A 20,081-nucleotide genomic window follows, 5' to 3' on the forward strand; every position below is an offset into this window, starting at 1 on the left:
GTGACCATCCCTCAAGCAGCATCTTTATCTTGTTCAATAGCATTTTCTCATTGTATTCTAGCGTGTTTTTAAGATCTTTGTCAAAATAGACACCGAGGTATTTGATGAACCCGGTTTGCCAAGTGAGGCCCGAGTCTCCCAATATGTCTCTAGTGGTATGTATGTTGAGAGGTTTACATTCCGACTTATCTCTGTTGCGTTTATAGCCGGAGTAGGCCGAATATCTATTTATGGAGTCCATAAGGGCCATGATGGAGGTTCTAGGGCTTTCAGTGACGACAAAAATGTCATCCGCATATGCTGCTAGTTTCGTTGTAGTATCATTGATGGCAAACCCCTTCATCAGATTGTTGGACTCAAAATCCTTGATTAGTGGTTCTAGTGCAAGAAGGAATAGTGAGGGGGATAGTGGGCATCCTTGTCTTATACCTCTATGGAGTCTTAAAGGTTCGGAGATGGCACCGTTGACCACTATGCGGACCGTAGGTTTGTCATATAGTGCCATAACTTTCCTTATGAAAACACTGCCTAGGTTGAAGCTCCACATGCTGGGTTGGCTTGCTTGGCTGCTCTGTCGATAATGTGGCATAATAGTCTGGTGTTTTCGTGTGACATGCGGGATTTGAGGAAGCCCACTTGTGTGTTCCTTAGAAGGTGAGGGAGTATCCTATTAAGCCTCACTGCCAGGATTTTTGCATACATCTTGCAGTCCACGTTAATCAGGGATATAGGCCTATAATTTTGTGGGAACTGAGTGTTTTTGCCCTCCTTGGGTATAACTATAATATTCGCTTTGGACATTGTTTGTGAGATCGTCCCTGTCCCTTCGCAATGGTTGAAAACTTTTTTCAACATTGGCTGTGGTAGTGTGATAAATGTTTTATAAAAGGTGGCTGTATAACCATCCGGACCGGGAGCCTTATTAGTTTTAAGAGACGTAACTGCCATTTCGATTTCGGTTGTGCTAATCTCTTTCTCCAAACTGATTGCGTCTTCTGGTGTTATTTTTGGGAGGTTTAAGCTGTTAAGGTATTCGGAGCTTCCCTTTTCATCTAATGTTTGGTCTTTATTATAGAGCTCCTGGTAGAAACCACTAAATGTGCGTAGGATTTCTTTGTTGTGTGTGTGTGATGTTCTTGGAGTCTGTGATCGCGGAGATGGTGTGTTGTCTTTGTTTTTGCTTTAGGTAGGATGCCAGGATTTTTCCCGCCTTGTTGGCTTCGCACAGGTTTATTGCCTTGTATTTGTTTACCCACAGACCTGCTCTCTCGCTTAGAATTCTATTGAATTCGTATTTCTTCCTTGCAAGTTCTGTGAGGACCCCTACGTTCTTTGTGTCTGAAATGTGTGATGATTCTAGTTTTTGAATATCCTGCTCTAGTTGGTCTAATTGGTGTGAGAAAGTGGGTTTCTGTTGCAGTAACCCCCCCTTTTTTTTTGCCTAATAGCTGATGCACTTTCCCTTGTTGTGCCCTGGGCTCCTGCCAATCAGGTGCCCAGGGCCTATGTTCCTTCCTTAAAACACACAAACTCCCAATTGGCAAACCCTGGCCACATGTCAGCCCCTGGTAAATGGTACCCTAGGTACCCAGGGCCTTGTGACCAGGGAAGGCCTCTAAGGGCTGCAGCACTCATTGTGCCACCCTTAGAGGCCCTGTACCCTTACACACACACACTGCCTTTGCAGGCTGAGTGTCTGGGTGCAGGACAAAACAAAGAGTCGACATGGCACACATCTCTGTGTGCCATGCCCATTACCTATACTGCCAAGGCATATGTCAGCCACCCCTCTGGCTGGGTGCCTTATGCCTATGGTGTGGGCACAGGAGCAGGAGCCCTGTGCCCCTACAGTACCCAGGTCCATCCCTGGGCACTGTAAGTACAGTGCTGCCTTTTACAAGTACATGGTGCTGAGAGCTCGTCAAACACGAACTCCACAGCACCATAAGGGCAACACTGAAGACTGGGAAGTTTGGTATCAAACTTCTCAGCACATTAAACCCACACTGATGCCAGTGTGGGATTTAATGTACTAAGCACCCCAGAGGGCATCTTAGAGATGCCCCCTTACAGCTAACCTACAATCCACGTCTGCTCTGAGGCTGCCCAGGCTGCCACACAGCAGACACGTTGCTGGACCCCTGGGTGGGAGAGCCCCTGCTCTCCCGGGCCTGCAACAATGCACATCCTGGGTGAGGTGAGAAATCTCCTCCCCCAGGATGAGCAAAGGGAAGCTTCAAAGGCATGCCGCCAGTTGGAGTTTCCCCAGGCCACTGCAACCCCCCACTCTGGCAGGAAGCTTGGCCGGAAACCCCATACAAGGACAGGGGATGTGCCAGCCTGCCCACCCCACCCCTCAGGTGGGGGAGGCGAGGTGAAGCACATCTCCGGGCTCTCGCCATCTTGAAGATGGGAGGCCCTACCCTATCAGGATTAGGCTACTGCCCTCCTCCCACAGGAGAGAGGCAGGATAGGGGGTGTACCCACCCCAGGACAAGGACCCATTGGTCCCTGGCCTTCACCTACCTGTAACGCCCCTAAATCTAGTATTTAGGGGCCCCCTGAACCTTCCTTCCCCAGATTCCAGATAGAAACCTACAAGAAGAGCAAGAAGAAAAAAGACCTGCCCTGCAGCTGCTAAAAAGAGGAAGACACCAACTGCTTTGGCCCCAGCCCTACCGGCCTGTCGACCCTCGAACCTGCTCCTGCTCCAGCGTGGCATCTCTTGTGGCCAGCAACCTCAAAAACCCCGGAGGACCTGGCTACCTTTGACCTCTGATTCCCTGGGACTCCCATGAGTAGAGGCTCTACTCGAGAAACCTATTCCTAACTCCTGGCAGCAGCCCGGAACCGCGGACCCAACACACTCTGCACCAGCCAAGCCTGGCCAGTGCCGGAGTGGACAAAGACCCTGAGGACGACCCCACGGCGACTGTGACCCCGAGTCCGGCACCCAAGGACCCCCCTCGACATCCTGGACGAAGCCTGCAGCCTCAGAACCGAGTGCCACCCCAGCCGCGATCAACCAGAGGGTAAGATTCCCGACGTCAAAAGGCACCCCTGCACCCGGCGCCCTGCGGCCCCCTGTGCCCAATCCCGGGGTACCCACCTAACCTACAACTACCCAACTTACCCCTCGAAGTGGTGGTGGCACCGGAAACATCCTCGTCCCCGAGCCTGCAGCCTTTTCCCAAACCGGAACATTCCCATTGACTTCCATTGAGCGCCCGAAGGCTCAAAAGCACCCTGCACCCAGCCGCCCGAGTGGCCCTGGCAGTGCACTCTCTACACTAACTTACTTCCCCACTTGCCCTGAGTAAGTGACCAGGAGCCCAGCTCCCACAGACGCGTGGCTTGCCAGACAGCAGCCACCAACCAAGGCCCCCCTATCCCTCATAGGATAACATTGGGCCTAACTCACTCTGCACCCGGCCGTCCTGAAACCGCTGAGGGTGAACCAACTGTACCTACCTGACACTGGGGGACCCCTGAGTCTATGCCCGGAATTTCAACTCTGCCAGTCGAGTACTTACCCTTAAACCGCTAACTTCATTTTCCTCATAGGGTAACATTGACTGGCTTTTTCTTGAAAAATCTTCTAAGTGTGAACTTTTCAAAACTGCAAATATTCACTAAAAATCAGCCAAGTGACAAAAACGAATTTACTCACCTGCTCTTAGGTGAGCTCCCAGTGCTGGATCTTGGTGCCCAGCCCTGACTCTGAAAAGTGTTCACAACTATACTTACTTCTAACTCATTTTTCTCCCATAGGAAACCATTGTCTGCTTTTCTGTGAAATTTCTTCTAAGTGTCTACTTCTGCAAATTTGAAATATTCTTTTAAAATCGTACCATTTCTGCAAACGAAATTACTTACCTGCTTTTGATAAGGACCCCAGTCCTGGGTCTAGGCACCCAGTCCTGGATTACCAAAGTAACGATAAAGTACTCTACCTGCAATTTGAATTTCTTGCCATAGAGATCCATTGAATGTTTTCTGTGAAATATTTTCTAAGTGCTAACTTTTGAAATAGCTAAATATTATTTAAAAATCATTACAGTTATTAAGTCGACTTTCATCACTTGATTCTGAATACTGACCCCAGGCTGGTTCTAGGATCCAGACCTGGAATTCCAAAAGTAATCTAAAAAGTAATTTATCACAAATAACCTGAATTTACCATTGAGCTCAATGCATTGTATGTTTAGGAAATAGGATTGTTTATTGCAACCAACTGTGACTGTTTACACAAATTTATTGCTTGAAACAAAAGTATTTATATTCAACCTCTCATTCTGAGAAAGTATATTTTTACCCCCTTTGTGGTTCTAAAAATAAAACAAGCATATATTTTATATATACAAATCATTGGCCTAGAGTTCAGTTATTGAGTGTGTGAAACCATTTGCTGACTGAGTGTGTACAATAAATGCTTTACACTGTCCTCTGGTACTGCCTTACTGCTCGACCAAGCTACCACTTTTTGAGAGTAAGGTCATACCTAACTTTGACCTCTATCAGCCTCTGGGGGACTGTGGACTCTGTACACCCTGTACCTATTAGGGAACAGTATATACAGAGCCACTTTCTCACAATTGGGCCTTGGCATTCTTGTTCATCCTGTCTTTGATGTCCATGATCGTTCCCCTAATTGTGGCTTTTAGGGCGTCCAAAATGATTTTGGGGTCCGAATCTGCTGTGTCGTTAAAGTTAATGTATTCCTTTATGGCCTGCTCTATTTTGGTTCTATTACTTTGTTCTTTTAAAACATCGTTGTTGAATCTCCATCTACGAGGGTGATCTTCGTTATGGCGGCCATTTAGTAGTAGGCTGGTACAGGAATGGTCTGAGATTGTTCTCGTGGCTATGTCTGTGTTCTCTATTAGGTGGGTGGGTGAGCCAGCGATCAGTGTGTAGTCAATTCTGCTATACGAGTTGTGTGGGTTTGAGTAGAAGGTGTAATCTCTCGTGTCCGGGTGTTGAAGTCTCCAGGTGTCTTTCAACTTGTACTTGGTACATAGATTTTTGAGTACTTTGTGTCCCCCCTGGAGGTAGTGTGTGGCAATGTGATTGTCTGTCTAAGGTGTAGTCTAGTGCCATATTGAAATCGCCTGCCTGCACTGTTAGCTCATTTTGTGGGAGCGCTTCCATCCTCTCTGACACGTTATCCCAGAAGGTGGTATCATCCGTGTTAGGACCATATAGGTTAAATATGGTTTATATATATATATATATATATATATATATATATATATATATAATTCACTGAAAAAACCATAGGTTTCACACATGTTATAGTTAGCTGTACATTTCACTCGTAAAAAACCAATGAAATTCCCGCGTTATAGTTAGTGCAGGCAACTATAACTCACGCGACCGCAATCCTCTGCTGATGCTAATACTGTATTTCGACACTTATTTGCCCATGTCTTCTTCCATTAAATTTTAGCTATACATATATTACAAATATTTTTTTTTCATAAAGACACATATGTCATCAGCAGAAGATTGCGGTCGCGTGAGTTATAGTTGCCTGCACTAACTATAACGCGGGAATTTCATTGGTTTTTTACGAGTGAAATGTACAGCTAACTATAACATGTGTGAAACCTATGGTTTTTTCAGTGAATTTGCAAGGTTTTTTTAATGCTAATTCCTAACTATAACGTGTGTGGCACCGCGCGCCCACTTTACGCAGTTAGTGCCGTGCACGCACGGTGGTCACGCGGTGCGCTGCACGCACCGCGTGCCCACGTTAAGCGGGATGGGCCATGTACGCACGATGCGCTTCGCGCACCGTGCGCACATGGGGGACATATTATGCGCATCTTTGTGAAATGTATTCTTTGTTAAATTCATAGCTGTAATATGCCATGCACAAATGGTGCCATTCGGGCACCATTTGCACACGGGGTGGGGAGAATATGGATATTTTTTTTTTTTTATAAATTTTTACCGTACCTGTACGGTAAGCGTAATCGGCGATTTTCCGAAAAAAAAAAAAATTTTTTTTTGGGCTTGGGGGTGGTTTGAGGACCCCTGTATCAATGCTGGGTGGTTAGGATCTCATGAAACTGCCTCTTTACACATTTTTGGGGTTCGTTTTTGCTGCCCAACTCAGGGAGCGAGAGAGAAAATGGCGGCCGCCGCTTCCTGGTTTCGACCGATTCGAATGTTTACTAAGAGCTAAGAGCCAATCAAAATCGCGCTCGCGCACGCCACCGTACGCGTACGGTAAGCGCACCGTAAGCGCACCGTAAGCTGGCTCAGATATATATATTGATTTAAAGGCTATTTTCTCAGAATCTACTGAACAGATTTACACCAAACCTACAAAAGGCACTTCCTTGACCTGAGGACTACCTCTCTGCCAAATTTCAAGTAATTCTGTTCAGCCGTTCGGGCTGTAGCTGTGTCTAAAGGTCCTATGGAAAAATGCATGGGAAAAACGCGTTTTGGGACCCCCCTTTTATCTCAGCCCCCGCTTCACGAATCCCCCCGAGACTTTCAGGGTAGGAGCGGAGCGTAGCGCCCCACCTATTTTGAAAAATTTGCAAGGATTCGTCGACCGGCGCCAAAGTTATTCAAAATAGAATGTTGCGGATTTCCTATGGAAACGTGGTCCTAACTAGAACTACCTACTGGCGACCGCCAGTAGGATATATATATATATATATATATATATATATATATATATATATTTTTTTTTTCTTCCCTCTAGGTCGCATTTGTGATCTTCTATGCTTATCTTGGAGCTCCTATTTATCAAGGTGATCACTCCTCGTTTTTTTCCTACGGCCTGAGAGCACGCCATCTGCCCAACCCATCTTGCCCTAATCCGTTCTGCATCATCCTGTGATAGCCTAGTTTCCTGGAGAAGAAAAACATCCGCTTTAGTTTTAGCTAAGTAATCAAGTATTTTTTTCCTTTTGACTGGGTGGTTAAGGCCTTTGACATTTAAGGATACTATCTTCAGGTTGGATGAGAGTGAAAGTGCATTATTTTGTTTGGACGTCATTATGTGAAGCTAGACTATGGTTGTAAAGATAGGGCCCTGTTCCCTTTCCTTATGATAGTACTCATGTTGGTTGCTGGTGTTTTGTGAATGTTGTCTCTGTCTCAGATCTCTCTGTGTGAATATGTCCGCTGTTACCCGTGCTCTGATCGTTTCCACAATGTGCGTAATTGTGTAGGTGGGAAGATTAGGAGACAAGAGGGTACAGAGTGTAGATGCTACATTCGAGTGCCTGACAAACAGTGCTAATACTAACATGACATACAAAGAACTAACCCCCTCCCCATTCCCCATAAAAAGCCTCCCTCCCACCCCCTGCGTCCTACATCTGGAATTCTGGACGTATGACAGCAAAGCTCCAGCTCCATCTCCCCTGGGATGGTACTTCTATAGTGCTTATCCCTTCGCGCTCCGTTACTTGTGTCTTATTTGCTCTATTTTCCCCCTAATTGGACAGCAGATCTGTATCATAAGAATTGTCTTTAAAAAAAGGATATTCTTGTTCTAGTGCTCGCTTCTAGTCATTACAAAAGCTTGACTGCGAAGGTTTTTTCGGGGTACAAAACAGCTCCCTGAAGCCGTTACTTTTTTCCTTTTTTGAGGTCTGCGTTCGTAGTCTTTCCTGAAGGTCGATCCAGGGCGTTTGGATCCTGAGGTAGCAGAGTGATTAGAAATAGTAATCTGATTAAGGTAGATAGTGAGGATGAGGTAGATGGTTGTTTGCATATTAGTGCCAGCGGTTATAAGGTGAAAGTAGCTTTACACGTTCTCTCCTAATTCCGGTGAGGCTCTTCACTTGTTGGAGTTTGTTTGCGATAACTAAATTTCTTGTGTAGTCGGCCCTCGTAAGTAGTTGGATAGATCGTTGGGGTCGTCGAAGATGTGCATTCTGCCCCTATCTGTGATTTTGAATTTCGTAGGACCTATGAAAGTGAAGAGGATGTTTTCCTTCCTCAGCTTTTCTCTTTGTGCAAGAAACCATTTTCTTATGTCCACTGTGTGTTTCGAGTAGTCCTGGGTGAGAATAATTTTTTGACCGTTCCACAGCAAGTTCTGTTTTTTCCTGGCCAGTGCAAATATTGCTTCCGTATGCTGGAGTCTCAATGGTTTGCATATTATGGGTCGCGGCGCAGCCATATTCGCTGATCTATAGGCCGGGACTCTGTAGGCTTTGTCTAGCTCCAGAGGCATATCAAACTTCAGGTTGGTGAGTTTAGGGGTCATATCCTGTAGGAAGGCCATGTATGAACCGTTTTTCTCCTCTTCTCCTTCGGCGAATCCTAGGATTCTAATGTTCCCCCTTCTTTTGCGGTCATCAAGCTCGGCTGTTTGTTTTAGGAGTAATGCTGTTGCTTTTGAGAGTTCTTGCAGTGCCTTGTTGGAATTTTGTTCGTTGTCTTCCATATCGCTTACCCTCTGTTCTACATCCGCTAGTCTGTTATTTGCTGTGTGTATTCCTGCTCTAACTGCAGCCAATTCCAGTTGTATAGCATTCGTGGTTTGCTTGGTCAATTTCGCTAGATCATGTACATCTGCCAATTTTTTTAGTATCATGTCTAGCGTGCTGTTAATGTCTGGTCTTTGCTTGATAGGGGATTCCAGATTTTCACTCTTTTTCTTTTTGGGTTGCTGCGTGAGCTTCCCATCGTTACCATCCATCGCTGCTCGTCCCCTCTTCTCCTGCTGCAGGGCGAGCCTTCCTCTGACCTTCCGCTCTATGATTGATCTTTTTATGGGACTTCTTTGTTATTAACTGATTTTAGATTCCTCGATTGTAGTCTCTGCCTTAGAGTCACAGACCGGTGTTGTGCTATGATTGGCGAATATGTCTAGATGGCCTATGCATGTAGGCTGGTCTGTGTATGTATGCTAGTTATGGGTCCTGCTGTGCTGCCCTGGGCTGAATAGCGTGTTTGTTTCGGTTGAGCCTGCTATTTCACGTTATGTATCCCGCTGAGTTTGGCCCTCTCCAGACCCCCCATGGGCGTCTCTTGATTTTCCTCCTACTTGGAGTTACTAGAGCCGTATTTCTCTGGCTGAACTCTTTCTTGCGAGGTCAATTTATGTCTCGCTCGTGTTGGGCATTTGAGGTTCTTACGAGGCTACAATGGGGTTTGTGAGGATTTGTGAAGTTGGTCTTTCCTCTATCTTGCTTAGTTATCGGCCCTCATCGTCTTGCAATTATTCTTTTTTTTTTTTTTTTTTTTTTTTTTTTTTTTTTTTTGAAACCGTTTATTGCAATCTCAAATATATACAGGTACGGGCCTACAACCTTCCGGCCGGCCGCTAAAATGACAGGAATAAATGACATATATACAATAAGGCACTTGGCGTTACAGAGACGCTAAAGCAGGAGGTATCAGCAACGTGGGCCACATGACTCTGAGCCCACAATACGGTTTCGTTTTATACAACACAACAACATAAAACCACACCCGCAAGGCAACCCGAGAGCGAAAAGCAATTATTCTTATTGTGTTTGTTTCCTTGTGAGTGGCGTCTCTTGTTTCCCAGAGATTCGTACCTGCACAAGGCTTGGGCTTGTTAAGTTGGACCCTCTGCTCCGAGGTAGTATTTCGTCGCCCCTCCTCACATTATGCTGGTCGTGCACGTTAACCCTTGCTTATCGTAGTTGTTGTGGTGCGATCTCAAGATGGCGGCGCCCAGCCGGTAGTATCAGTTTCAGTTTCACACAAGGAGAGTTGGACGTTAGCCGTGCCTCTATTCTTCCACTAGACTTTAGGATGTGGTATTGTCTCAGTTTGTGCTACAAGACTCCCTTATGCACGAGGGTTCTTCCCCTCACCCCCGCCGTCTGAGCGAGACTTTGCGCTTTTCTCCATGCCTGTCGCATGATATTGTTCCCGCAAAATGGCGGCCCCCATCAACCAGTGTCAGTTTCGGTTTCTCGTTAGATATTTTTATCGGACCTCTGTTATTTCTCTGAGTCAGCGCTGCCAATTCCGTGATATCGTACGGAAGTTTTCCAGCACTGACCTTAAGTGAGAGTGGCTGGGTTGGTTGCTGGGTTCACCGTGTGTGTGGCTGGGTATGGATGCATCGGGGTAGTTCAGCTTGCGGCCACCATCTTGGTTCTTCCTCCCTTCTTTGATCAGGGTCTTTCTTCTTGGATTTCCTCCTCCTTCGTTGTTTGCTCGATTGAATTAAGCGGCGCTGCAGTCTCTCTACTCGTTCCGACGTCCTCTGTCACCACCGCCTTTCTGCTTCTCTCAGCACATGTAATGTTCTTTTGTGATGCTCGCTCCCAGGATCAATGGAGCTCTGGAGTCAGGCGCCTGCACGCATTGCTGTCCAAGCCACGCCCCCCCCAGAACAGCCCTTTTAACGTGCGGCAACACTCTGCCAAGGAATGCCAATGTGCAACTTTGCGCTACTTAACATTCATGGGAATTATACTGGCTTAATCGCAAAAAAGTTTCAGAAGATTCACACCGTGCTGGAAAGCATCAGTGAAGAAGAAAAAAGAACACTTAGCTTGGTGGAAGGGTAGTGCCATCTGCTCTGCTGATTTACCAAGCAACAGTGTTATCAACAATAGTGTGTGAAACCAGGGTTTGAATGCCAATACTCAACAGTTTGTGAAACTAGACAATGATTTCTTATATTAGTTGGTTTCCATTCCTGCCTACATAGTGGGTTGGGATGGTGTTATCTGTGATGTAATCTTCCACTATTCATTATGGCCAGCGAAAACAGCCTTGCGACCAGGTCTGGTTTGCAAACTGTTAATAGTGACACTTAATCACGCAGCTGCAAACTCTCTCAGTCCACTGGTCTGAGCAGCGCCATGGCCGTGGTCCAGCACTCTGACTGCATTCATGGCTGCATTAGCAGTGGAGTGCAGGGCAGGACGGCGGGCCAGGCTGCTGAGCACCCACCACCACTCTCCCACAGCGGCCTCGCAGTTCCTAATAATCATAGCAATTCAAACGCCATGGCCCGGTCTCTAGAGCATGTCTGCTGCCTGTTCATTGGGCAACTTAAATTATGGGACTCATTCTCAACGTCACGCGACCTCGGTGACTTTGTGCAGTGACAGAAACATTGTAGCCAGCCCTGGCCAGAGCGTGGTGCCTGAGCCAGCCCCAATGCCTGCGCAGCAACGCATGCTGGCAGCTTAGACCAAATTGGCAGTCTGTGATACTTAATAAGCGCTGGGGCTTTGCTGAGGAGGCACTGTAAATACGTGACCATGCATTTCAGCGAGGTGATGCGGACCACCACGCTGAAATGTGTTAGTCTAAAACCTGATGTGTGGTACTTGGCAGGGCTGAGTGGAGATCAGAAGCTCGGCTCCATATCAACCTTCTGGAATTGAAAGCCATCTCCTTGGGTTGAAAGCCTTACTTCCATCCATTAAGGGGAGGTTGGTACAGGTGGTCATGGACCACCAGCATGTGGCACTGCAAAAAACCAGGACCCTGCCAAGAGGCCCCAACTCTGGAACTGGCTGGACCAGCAGGTAATTTTCCTGGTTATAAACCACCTGGTAGGATCGTTGAATACTAGGGCAGATGAGCTCAGCTATCTGTGCCTAGCAGATGTCTCCACTTGTTATTTATGTGCTTTTTGAAAGGTTTACAACATTTCTGTCCTCCTCCTCCCTTTGTCATGTCATAGTGGGAACTTAACTTGGTCTTCACATATAATGTGCACTCCCTTTGAGCCGCTTCACAGCTTTCCCTTGTAGTTCCTCATCACCATAACATCAACACAGCATGTGAGTGAGCATCAAGCTGTCTGTCTCAACCCGCCGTACACCACGTTCTTCCCACATAAGCTGGTTTTGTCTGACATGGGCATCTTTCTTGCCTAAAATTGTAACGCCATTCCACATCGATCAAAACAACAACTTGCTGACATTCTATGCTCTACCTTCGCACTCTTAGGATGAGCAGAGACTCTATCGTTTGGACCCTGAGAGATCTCTGAGCTTTTATATTAATCATATGACTGAACACTGGGTGGAAAAATCAGCTCTTTGTGGGGTTGTCTAGAGCGAGAAAAGGCTAGACTGTGCAGAAAAGAACAATCCCTGCTTCATTGTGCATTGCCTAAAGATCTGCAACGCACTGGCCAAAAAGCAGCCTGCAGAAGGACTGCTACCATTCTACCAGGGCCAAAGCTGCTACCACTACATTGGCATGTGGAGTCCCTGTCCTAGATGTTGGAAAGTAGGATCTGAGTGACACTACTAGCTGCAGATTCCTTCATGTAGAATTATCCCCGGTTGTGAAACTGGATGTGGTAACTTTTTGCCACAGCATCCCTGAGTGGCGGGGCTGGGGCGACATCACACGACTCTGCCCAGGTGTCGTCTGCGTACGTGACGTGACGTCAGCGAGGTCACATATACCCACCCCGGCGCGCCCAAGTCTGTTTTTTCTTTTTCCGCGTGCAACGCGGATCCGTTCCTTGCTGCGGGCCTGTTCAAGGCCCCCTTTCTTCCATTCTTTTTTGGTGGAACAGTGTGCGAATGCCTGCGGGCTTTAAAACTTGCACGTTTTGTGGGCGTCTTATGTCGGCAACGGACCCTCACCTCATTTGCATGTGGTGTTTGGGGGAGGATCACGGCACCTCAGATTGTGCGGCGTGCCAAAAGTTGAAGCCGAAGTCGCGGCAGGAGCGCCGAATGAAGCTTCTCTCGGTGCGTCTCTCCAGGTCGAAGTCCTCCCCTTGGTCTGCTTCGGCAGACTGCTTCAGGTCCGGCCGTGGTCGTCGTCCTCGCCTTTCTCCGATGTCACGTGAGCGTCGCTCCCCGGTGGGTAAGTGTCACAGTTCGTCCCCGGGGGCTGGTTTCCGGCCTACCGGGGGCGTGGACTCTCCACGGGTGATGCAGCCCCGTGTGTCGTCCTATCCACCGTTTCCCGGTGTTGGGGCATCGAGAGTCCAGATGGAGACTTACGAGGCGGCTTTGCAGGCCTCGCTGGCGTCTCCTCCTTCCCCTCCTGGGGCGTCGGCGGATCCCTCGCCTTGCGCAGGGCTCTCCGCGGCGCCGCTGGTGGCTCCGGCCCCGGCGCCGACTGGGTCGGATCCAGGCTTGGAGGATGTGGTGCTGTTGGGGTGTGGCTCTTATGGGGCACCTTCTTCAGGCCACGGCGCCTCTGCCTCGCCGCAAACCCCCGCGGGGGGTCCCTGTAGTGTCGCGGGAGGCGGCCGGGGCTCAGGTCGCTCTCAGTCGCCATTCTTGGCTTCGGGACTGCGTCTTCCCCGAAAATATTCGGGAGAGGCTCATTGATTTCCCATTTGATGGCAGCCTGTTGTTTCATGCCCCGGCCGACTCCGCCATCCAGAGGCTCTTGGCAGGGCTCCGTCCTCCTCCTCCTCCTCCTCCTCTTCCTCCTCCTCCTCCTCTTCCTCCTCCTCCTCCTCTTCCTCCTCCTCCTCCTCCTCCTCCTCCTCCGTCCCCTCCTCAGTAACTTCTGGGTTAGGGTTGCTTTTGGGCCTTCTTAGGCCTGCGGTTATGGTTCTGGAGTATGTTTTTCTGGCCGTTTACGTCCTTCCTTGGGACTTTGGCATTGTTGGCTGCTGGACGGCCCCTTTGTTGTGTGAGTGGTTCTGCAGGAGTTGTTGCGCAGAGTTGGTCCTGAGATTGGGCCTTCTGCTTTGCTTGGGCTGCTGTCAAGCCTGTAGCGGGGGTGCTTTTTTCCCCCCGTGGTTCTTTTGTTTCTTCCTTTGCTGCGGAAGTTCTTCCAAAGAGGGTTCCCATATATTGGGACTTTACGTGCCCTATGTGGGGTTATGGTAGCTGTCGTATGGCTTGTGCTCTGCTGGAGGGTTCTGGTCGCCTTCAGGTACCTGTTCTCCATGGTGTTTACGTAGGTTGCTTTTGCTTCCTGAGGTCGTGTGCGCGGCCACTCGTGGTGGTGGCCCGGGCCTCTCCTCCTCTCCCTGCTCCCGTTCTGCGGTCTGGGATGTCCCTGTGTTCCCTTGCCAGGCGTTGCCTACTTGGTCTTCCTGGGGCCTCGGACTGTTCTTCTTGCTTCTGGCCTTGACTGCCCGCATTGTTCTGGCTGGGAGGCTGCTCTCCATCTGGAATGGGCGCGCCTTCATCTCCTTGGTTTCCTTGGGCTCTCTAGGCGGCTTCTTCTTCTTTCATCTTCCTGTCTTGGCATTCGGCGGAAGCTATGTTGCCTTGTGGGGGAGTTGGCCTCCCCTTCCTTTCCCTTGGTTCCTCTGCTGTGAGTGTATGAGCCTCTTCAGCCTTCCTTCCCTCCTACGTCCCCTTGGGCCCTTCCTCCCCTGTTCTGCGAGGACCCTTGGGTTGGTCTTTGGTACTCTCCTCCCGGTGGGGGGCTGTGTCTCCTGTGAGTGCCTTCCTTGTTCTTGACGGGTGGCTCTGTCTGGGGGCGGTTCATTCCTCCCTTGGTTCTTTGGAGGAGGGGGTTTCAGTGCGCTGGTGCCCTGCTGCTCTGGCTACTCCAGCCTTCCAGCCGCTCCTCCTTCCCACCAGCCGCTCCTCCTTCCCACCTCCCCATATATGGCGGCCGCTTCGCGGTGAGGAGAGCAACCCTTGACCTTGTTAGGTAGGTCGTTCCTCCTCCGCACAGCACCGCCTATGCGTCCTGTCCCTGCCCCAGCTGCCGCTGCTGAGGAAAGTTGAGGCCCTCCTCCACCCGCAGGCTACCACCTGCGCCTCATCCCTAGTGGCCAGTGGTAGGCCTTAGGTCTGTTCTACTGTTCATTGTACTGCCCTTATCGTTTCCTTTTCGTTGTCTGTGACTGCGGTTGTCTGTATTCCCCCTGTGTCTGTATTTTCTACTGTACCCTTCTTTCCTTCTGTTCCCATCGTCACACCCGTGATTCTGTGCCCTTTTTTCCTTCTGTGACCCCCGTGATTCTGTGCCCGGTTTTTCCTTCTGTGACCCCCGTGATTCTGTGCCCGGTTTTCCTTCTGTGACCCCCCGTGATTCTTGCCTTCCGTGCCGTTCACCGCTCCCGCCCCGCCACCCTGACTGCCCATTCGCTGCCTCTACCTCCCGTCTCCCAGCCGCTCCTCCCTCCCACCTCCCCATATATGGCGGCCACTGCGCAGCCGCACCAGATGCGCGCCCGTCTGCACCCGTCCGTGCCTGGACCGTGCCCAGCGCCAGGACCCCCGGCCCCCACGAACGACACGACGCCCGTCTCTGCTACGACTCCAGCACCCTCCACGCACTCAACGCCGGACGATAACGCACCTGCTGCCTGGCCGCCCCGAAGCGCACCCAAGGACCCTTCTCCTGCCGAAACTGCAGCTTCACCAGCATCCGGCCTGCCAACCCACCCACCAAAGAACCCAACTACCTCAGATGCATCCTTCTCAACACCTGCTCCGCACGCAAACACGCCAGGGACTCTGGGACCTACTGGACTCAACACCTCAGACGTCGCCTTCCTGATGGAGACCTGGTTGAACCCCTCCTCGGCACCCGATATCGCCATAGCCATCCCGGAAGGCTATAAGATCACCCGCAGGGAACGCACCATCGTCGACAGGAACACTCTCAAAGTCTCAACCAACACCGACGACACCCTCAGCACCGCCGAACACCTGCACTTCAAGATCCACACCGACCCCAACACCACCCTCAGAGGAACCCTCATCTATAGACCCCCCGGACCACGAGCACAGTTCAGCGACTCCATCACCGACCTAGTCAGCACACACGCCCTCGCCACCACAGACTAAATCCTCCTCGGGGACCTGAACTTCCACCTCGAGGACGACGACACCAATTCCTCCACCCTGATCGCCAACCTCGGACTCAGACAACTCGTCACTACACCCACCCTCTCTGCCGGCTGCACGCTTTATCCCATCTTCTCCGCAAGCTCCCACATTTCCTTCAACCGCACCACCGAGCTCCACTGGACCGATCGCCGCTGCATCCACTTCACCTTCCGGAAACGCACCACCGCACCCAACAGACGCCGCGCCGCTGCTGGAGTAAAGTCACGGAAGACTAGCTTTCCACCACCCTCTCCAGGAGCCCACTCGCAGATCTGACCGACCCTGACACCGGCGCTCGCAACCTCAGACAGTGGATCAACGACTGCGCCAACACCCTCACCCTGCTCAAGAAGCCCTCCAACAACCACACCAGCAAGAAAGCCAGCTGGTTCACCGAAGACCTCCAAGCGAACCTGCCGAAAACTCGAAAAAAACTGGATCCGTGAACGAACACCGGAAAGCTACACAGCCCACAAGAACGCCACCCGCAGACACCACCACCTCAGCAGATCCGCCAAAAGGACCTCCTTCAAAGACCGCCTAGACAACAACGCACACAACAGCAAAGAGCTCTTCAACATCGTGAAGGAACTCTCCAACCCCAGCTCCAACACCAATTACATCCCACCTTCGCAAGACCTGTGCGACTCGCTGGCCACATTCTTCCATCGCAAGATCGCAGACATCCACGACCGCTTCAACACCATCACCACCTTGGCAACCACTGAGACCCCCGCTCCCACGACCACCACCCTCACCAACTGCCTGATCGCCTGGACCAACATTAGTGACGATGACACCATCAAGATCATGAACACCGTCCACTCCGGATCCCCGGAAGACCCCTGCCCACACCACATCTTCAACAAAGCCAGCAGCACCATCGCACCCCATCTCCGGGAAACCATCAACATCTCCTTCGAGACAACGACCTTCTCGGAGAGCTGGAAGCACGCAGAGATCAACGCCTTACTAAGAAACCCAAGGCGGACCCCAAAGACCTCAAGAACTTCCGACCCATCTCCCTGCTCCCGTTACCGGCGAAAATCATCGTAAAGGCGATCAACAAACAACTGACCAGCTTCCTCGAGGAAAACCGAATCCTGGACCCGTCCCAGTCCGGGTTCCACAGCAACCACAGCACCGAAACTGCCCTCATCGCCGCCACCGATGACATCAGGACCCTGCTAGACAACAGAGAAACCGCGCCCCTCATCCTCCTGGACCTGTCAGCCACCGCACACTACGAACACGCCTCTACGATGCCGGAATCCAAGAGAAGGCTCTAGACTGGATCTCCTCCTTCCTCTCTGGCAGAACACAGAGCGTCCGCCTCCTCTTGCCCCCCCCCCCCCTCCCCCCTCCTTCCGCTCTGAAGCCACCGGGATCATATGCGGCGTACCCCAAGGCTCATCCCAACATTGTTCAACGTCTACATGGCACTGCCTGCCCACATCGCACGATGGCACAACCTCAACATCATCTCCTATGCTGACGACACCCAGCTGATCCTCTTCCTCACCAAGGACCCCCTAAACCGCCAAAACCAACCTCGACGAAGGAATGAAGGCCATCGCCGACAGGATGAGGAACAGCCGACTGAAGCTAAACTCGGACAAGACAGAGGTCCTCATCCTCGGATCCACCCCCTCGACCTGGGACAACTCCTGGTGGCCGACTGCACTAGGAACACCCCCAACTCCCACCGACCACGCACGCAACCTAGGGGTCATCCTCGACTCTACCCTCTCCATAACGAAGCAGGTCAACGCTGTCTCCTCCTCCTGCTTCAACACCCTCCGCATGCTTCGCAGGATCTAAAAGTGGCTCCCCACCAAAACAAGAAGGACGGTCACCCACGCCCTCGTCAGCAGTAGACTGGACTGCGGAAACACCCTCTACGCAGGAGCTCACGCCAAACTCCTGAAACGGATTCAACGCATCCAGAACGCCTCCACACGCCTGATCCTCGACATCCCTTGCCGCAGCCACATCACACCCCACCTGAGAGACATGCACTGGCTCCCCGTCAAGAAGAGGATAACCTTCAAACTCCTGGCCCACGCACACAAGGCACTCCACAACACCGGACCAACGTACCTCAACAGCCGACTCAGCCTCTACACCCCCACCCGCCAGCTCCACTCCGCCCTCGCCACCGTTCCCCGCATCCGAAGAGTGACCGCCGGCGGTAGATCATTCTCCCACCTCGCCGCCAAGACATGGAACACCCTCCCCATCCGCCTAGGGCCTACCGAAGACCTTCAGAAGACTTCTCAAGACCTGGCTCTTTGAACAGTAGCAGCTCCCCCCCCCCCCAAGTGCCTTGAGACCCTCGCGGGTATGTAGTGCGCTTTACAAATGCTTTGATTGATAGAAGAGGAAGGACCGAACAGCCGTGCAGCAGCAAACAAGAGGAAGACACCCATTGACTTGGCCCCAGCCCTACCGGCCTGTCTCCCCCTCGAACCTGCTCCTGCGAAATCAAGTGTGTCCTGCAGCCAGCAACCTCAAACCCTGGAGGACCTACCTGCCTTCAAGAACAAAGACGGTCTCCCGTGAACACCGGATTTGTTCATCTCCTACCTCTGACTCCGGCCGGACACCACAAATTCGCCCCACTCTGCATTCGCCGTCCTTGGCCCGAGCTCGAGTGGGCAAACACCACAAGGAGGTCACCCCAGCGATCCTGACCCAAGATCCGGCGACTCCTGACCTGCCTCATGCCTCCAGCTGATGCCTGCAGCCTAAATCCAGAAGGTCCCCCCAACCGCATCAAAGAGCTGGTAATAAGATCTGACCCCAAATGGCACCCCTGAACCTGCCGCCCCACAGCCTTGTGTGCCCAAATCCACGGTGCCTAACCAACCCCTAACTTCCCAACTTACCTCTCAAAGTGGTGGTCGCACCCAGAAGACCTTCGTCCCCAAGCCTGCAGTGCCTTTGCAAACCGGAGGTTCCCTATTCCAAACAGGGTGCCTGACGTCGAAACAGCAAAACACACAAGATGATGGACAGAATGTTGCACATTGACAAAACATTCACCCCCAGTCACAGATCTGGGTTTAATTCATCGTTATTTTGCTCACCACACCATCCCAGTTCAGACATGGCCATATACAAATCAGTCTTGACCCTGTGCCTCATGGGAACAGTCCAGCCCGAACTGCCAAGCCATGTCTTCCCTGGACCGGAATCAAGGATCCTAGGACCGGTTTCGGGGTTTCACCCCTCTTCAGCCAGGATAGCTTGACTCCAGTGGCGTAGGGAGCACAGGACCCACGTCTGACTTCGAAACAGCACTCAGCACCCGGCCGTCCTAGTGCCGCTGAGGGTGCACCTTTGGTGCTACTTTGTTTCCCCATTTGGCCTGAGCTAAAGTACAGGAGCTTTGCTCCCACAACCAGGTGGCCTGCTCGACAGCAGCCACCAACTGGAGGGCCCCTATCCCCCATTGGATAACATTAGCCCTTAGCACTCTGCGCCCGGCCGACCTAGAGCCGCTGAGGGTGTAACTAGAGTGCATCCTTGACCCTGGGGGACCTCAACTCCCAATTCCAAATACTTACCTCAAAATCGATAACACTATTTTCCTCCATTGACTGTTTTTCTTGGAAAAGTTTGAGTGTGGAGTTGGAAAACCTAAAGATTTTTTTTTAAATTGAACTGTTTAATAAAACCGATTTTACTTACCTGTTTGCAGGAAATGTCCCAGAGTATTATCCAGATATACTACTCTGAGTAAGAAAAGTAATCTAAAAAGTAACTTGCCTGGTATTTTACTGAAAAGCCCATGCAAGTCTATGTACTGCATTTGCAAAATATTGCATTTCTCTGCAACCATACTGTAAGTCAAACCAAAGTGCATACACAATTACAATTCAAACTGTTTACAAACTGCATTACCACTGTAAAGTATTTATTGCTTACCTGTGCCAGGCTTGCTTGGTTCTAGAAAATAAAATAACTAAAAGAATATTTTCATACAAAACCAATTGGTCTGAAGTTCAGCCTTTGAGTGTGTGAATTCATTTGCTGACTGAGTGTGTACAACAAAGGCTTAACACCCTCCTCTGATACTGCGTCAATGCTTGACCACACTACCACAAATAGAGCATGAGGTGCTATCTAACGTTACCTCTGGTGTTCCACTGGACTCTGTGCACACTATACCTCACTTTAGAATTGTATATACAGAGCCAGCTTCCTACATGGTATAAATATAATAATTCAACCCAGAAAAGGCTTCAAATTTAGTTCACTGTGCTGCACACAGGAGAGCTACTTACAGGTATCTAGAGCACTGCAGGTAGCTTACGATCTCCTTGTTTG

The 20,081-nt window shown here is 50.5% G+C and overlaps 1 protein-coding gene across 1 annotated transcript in view; it reads left to right on the plus strand.

The window, feature by feature from the left end:
• NUP205 (nucleoporin 205) overlaps window positions 1-20,081 on the plus strand; it is an 839,084-nt gene that overhangs the window by 233,508 nt on the left and 585,495 nt on the right. The gene's annotated exons all lie outside the window — the stretch shown is intronic.

Source organism: Triturus cristatus, chromosome 4_1, assembly GCF_964204655.1.
Source record: "Triturus cristatus chromosome 4_1, aTriCri1.1, whole genome shotgun sequence".
Lineage (NCBI taxonomy): Eukaryota > Metazoa > Chordata > Amphibia > Caudata > Salamandridae > Triturus > Triturus cristatus.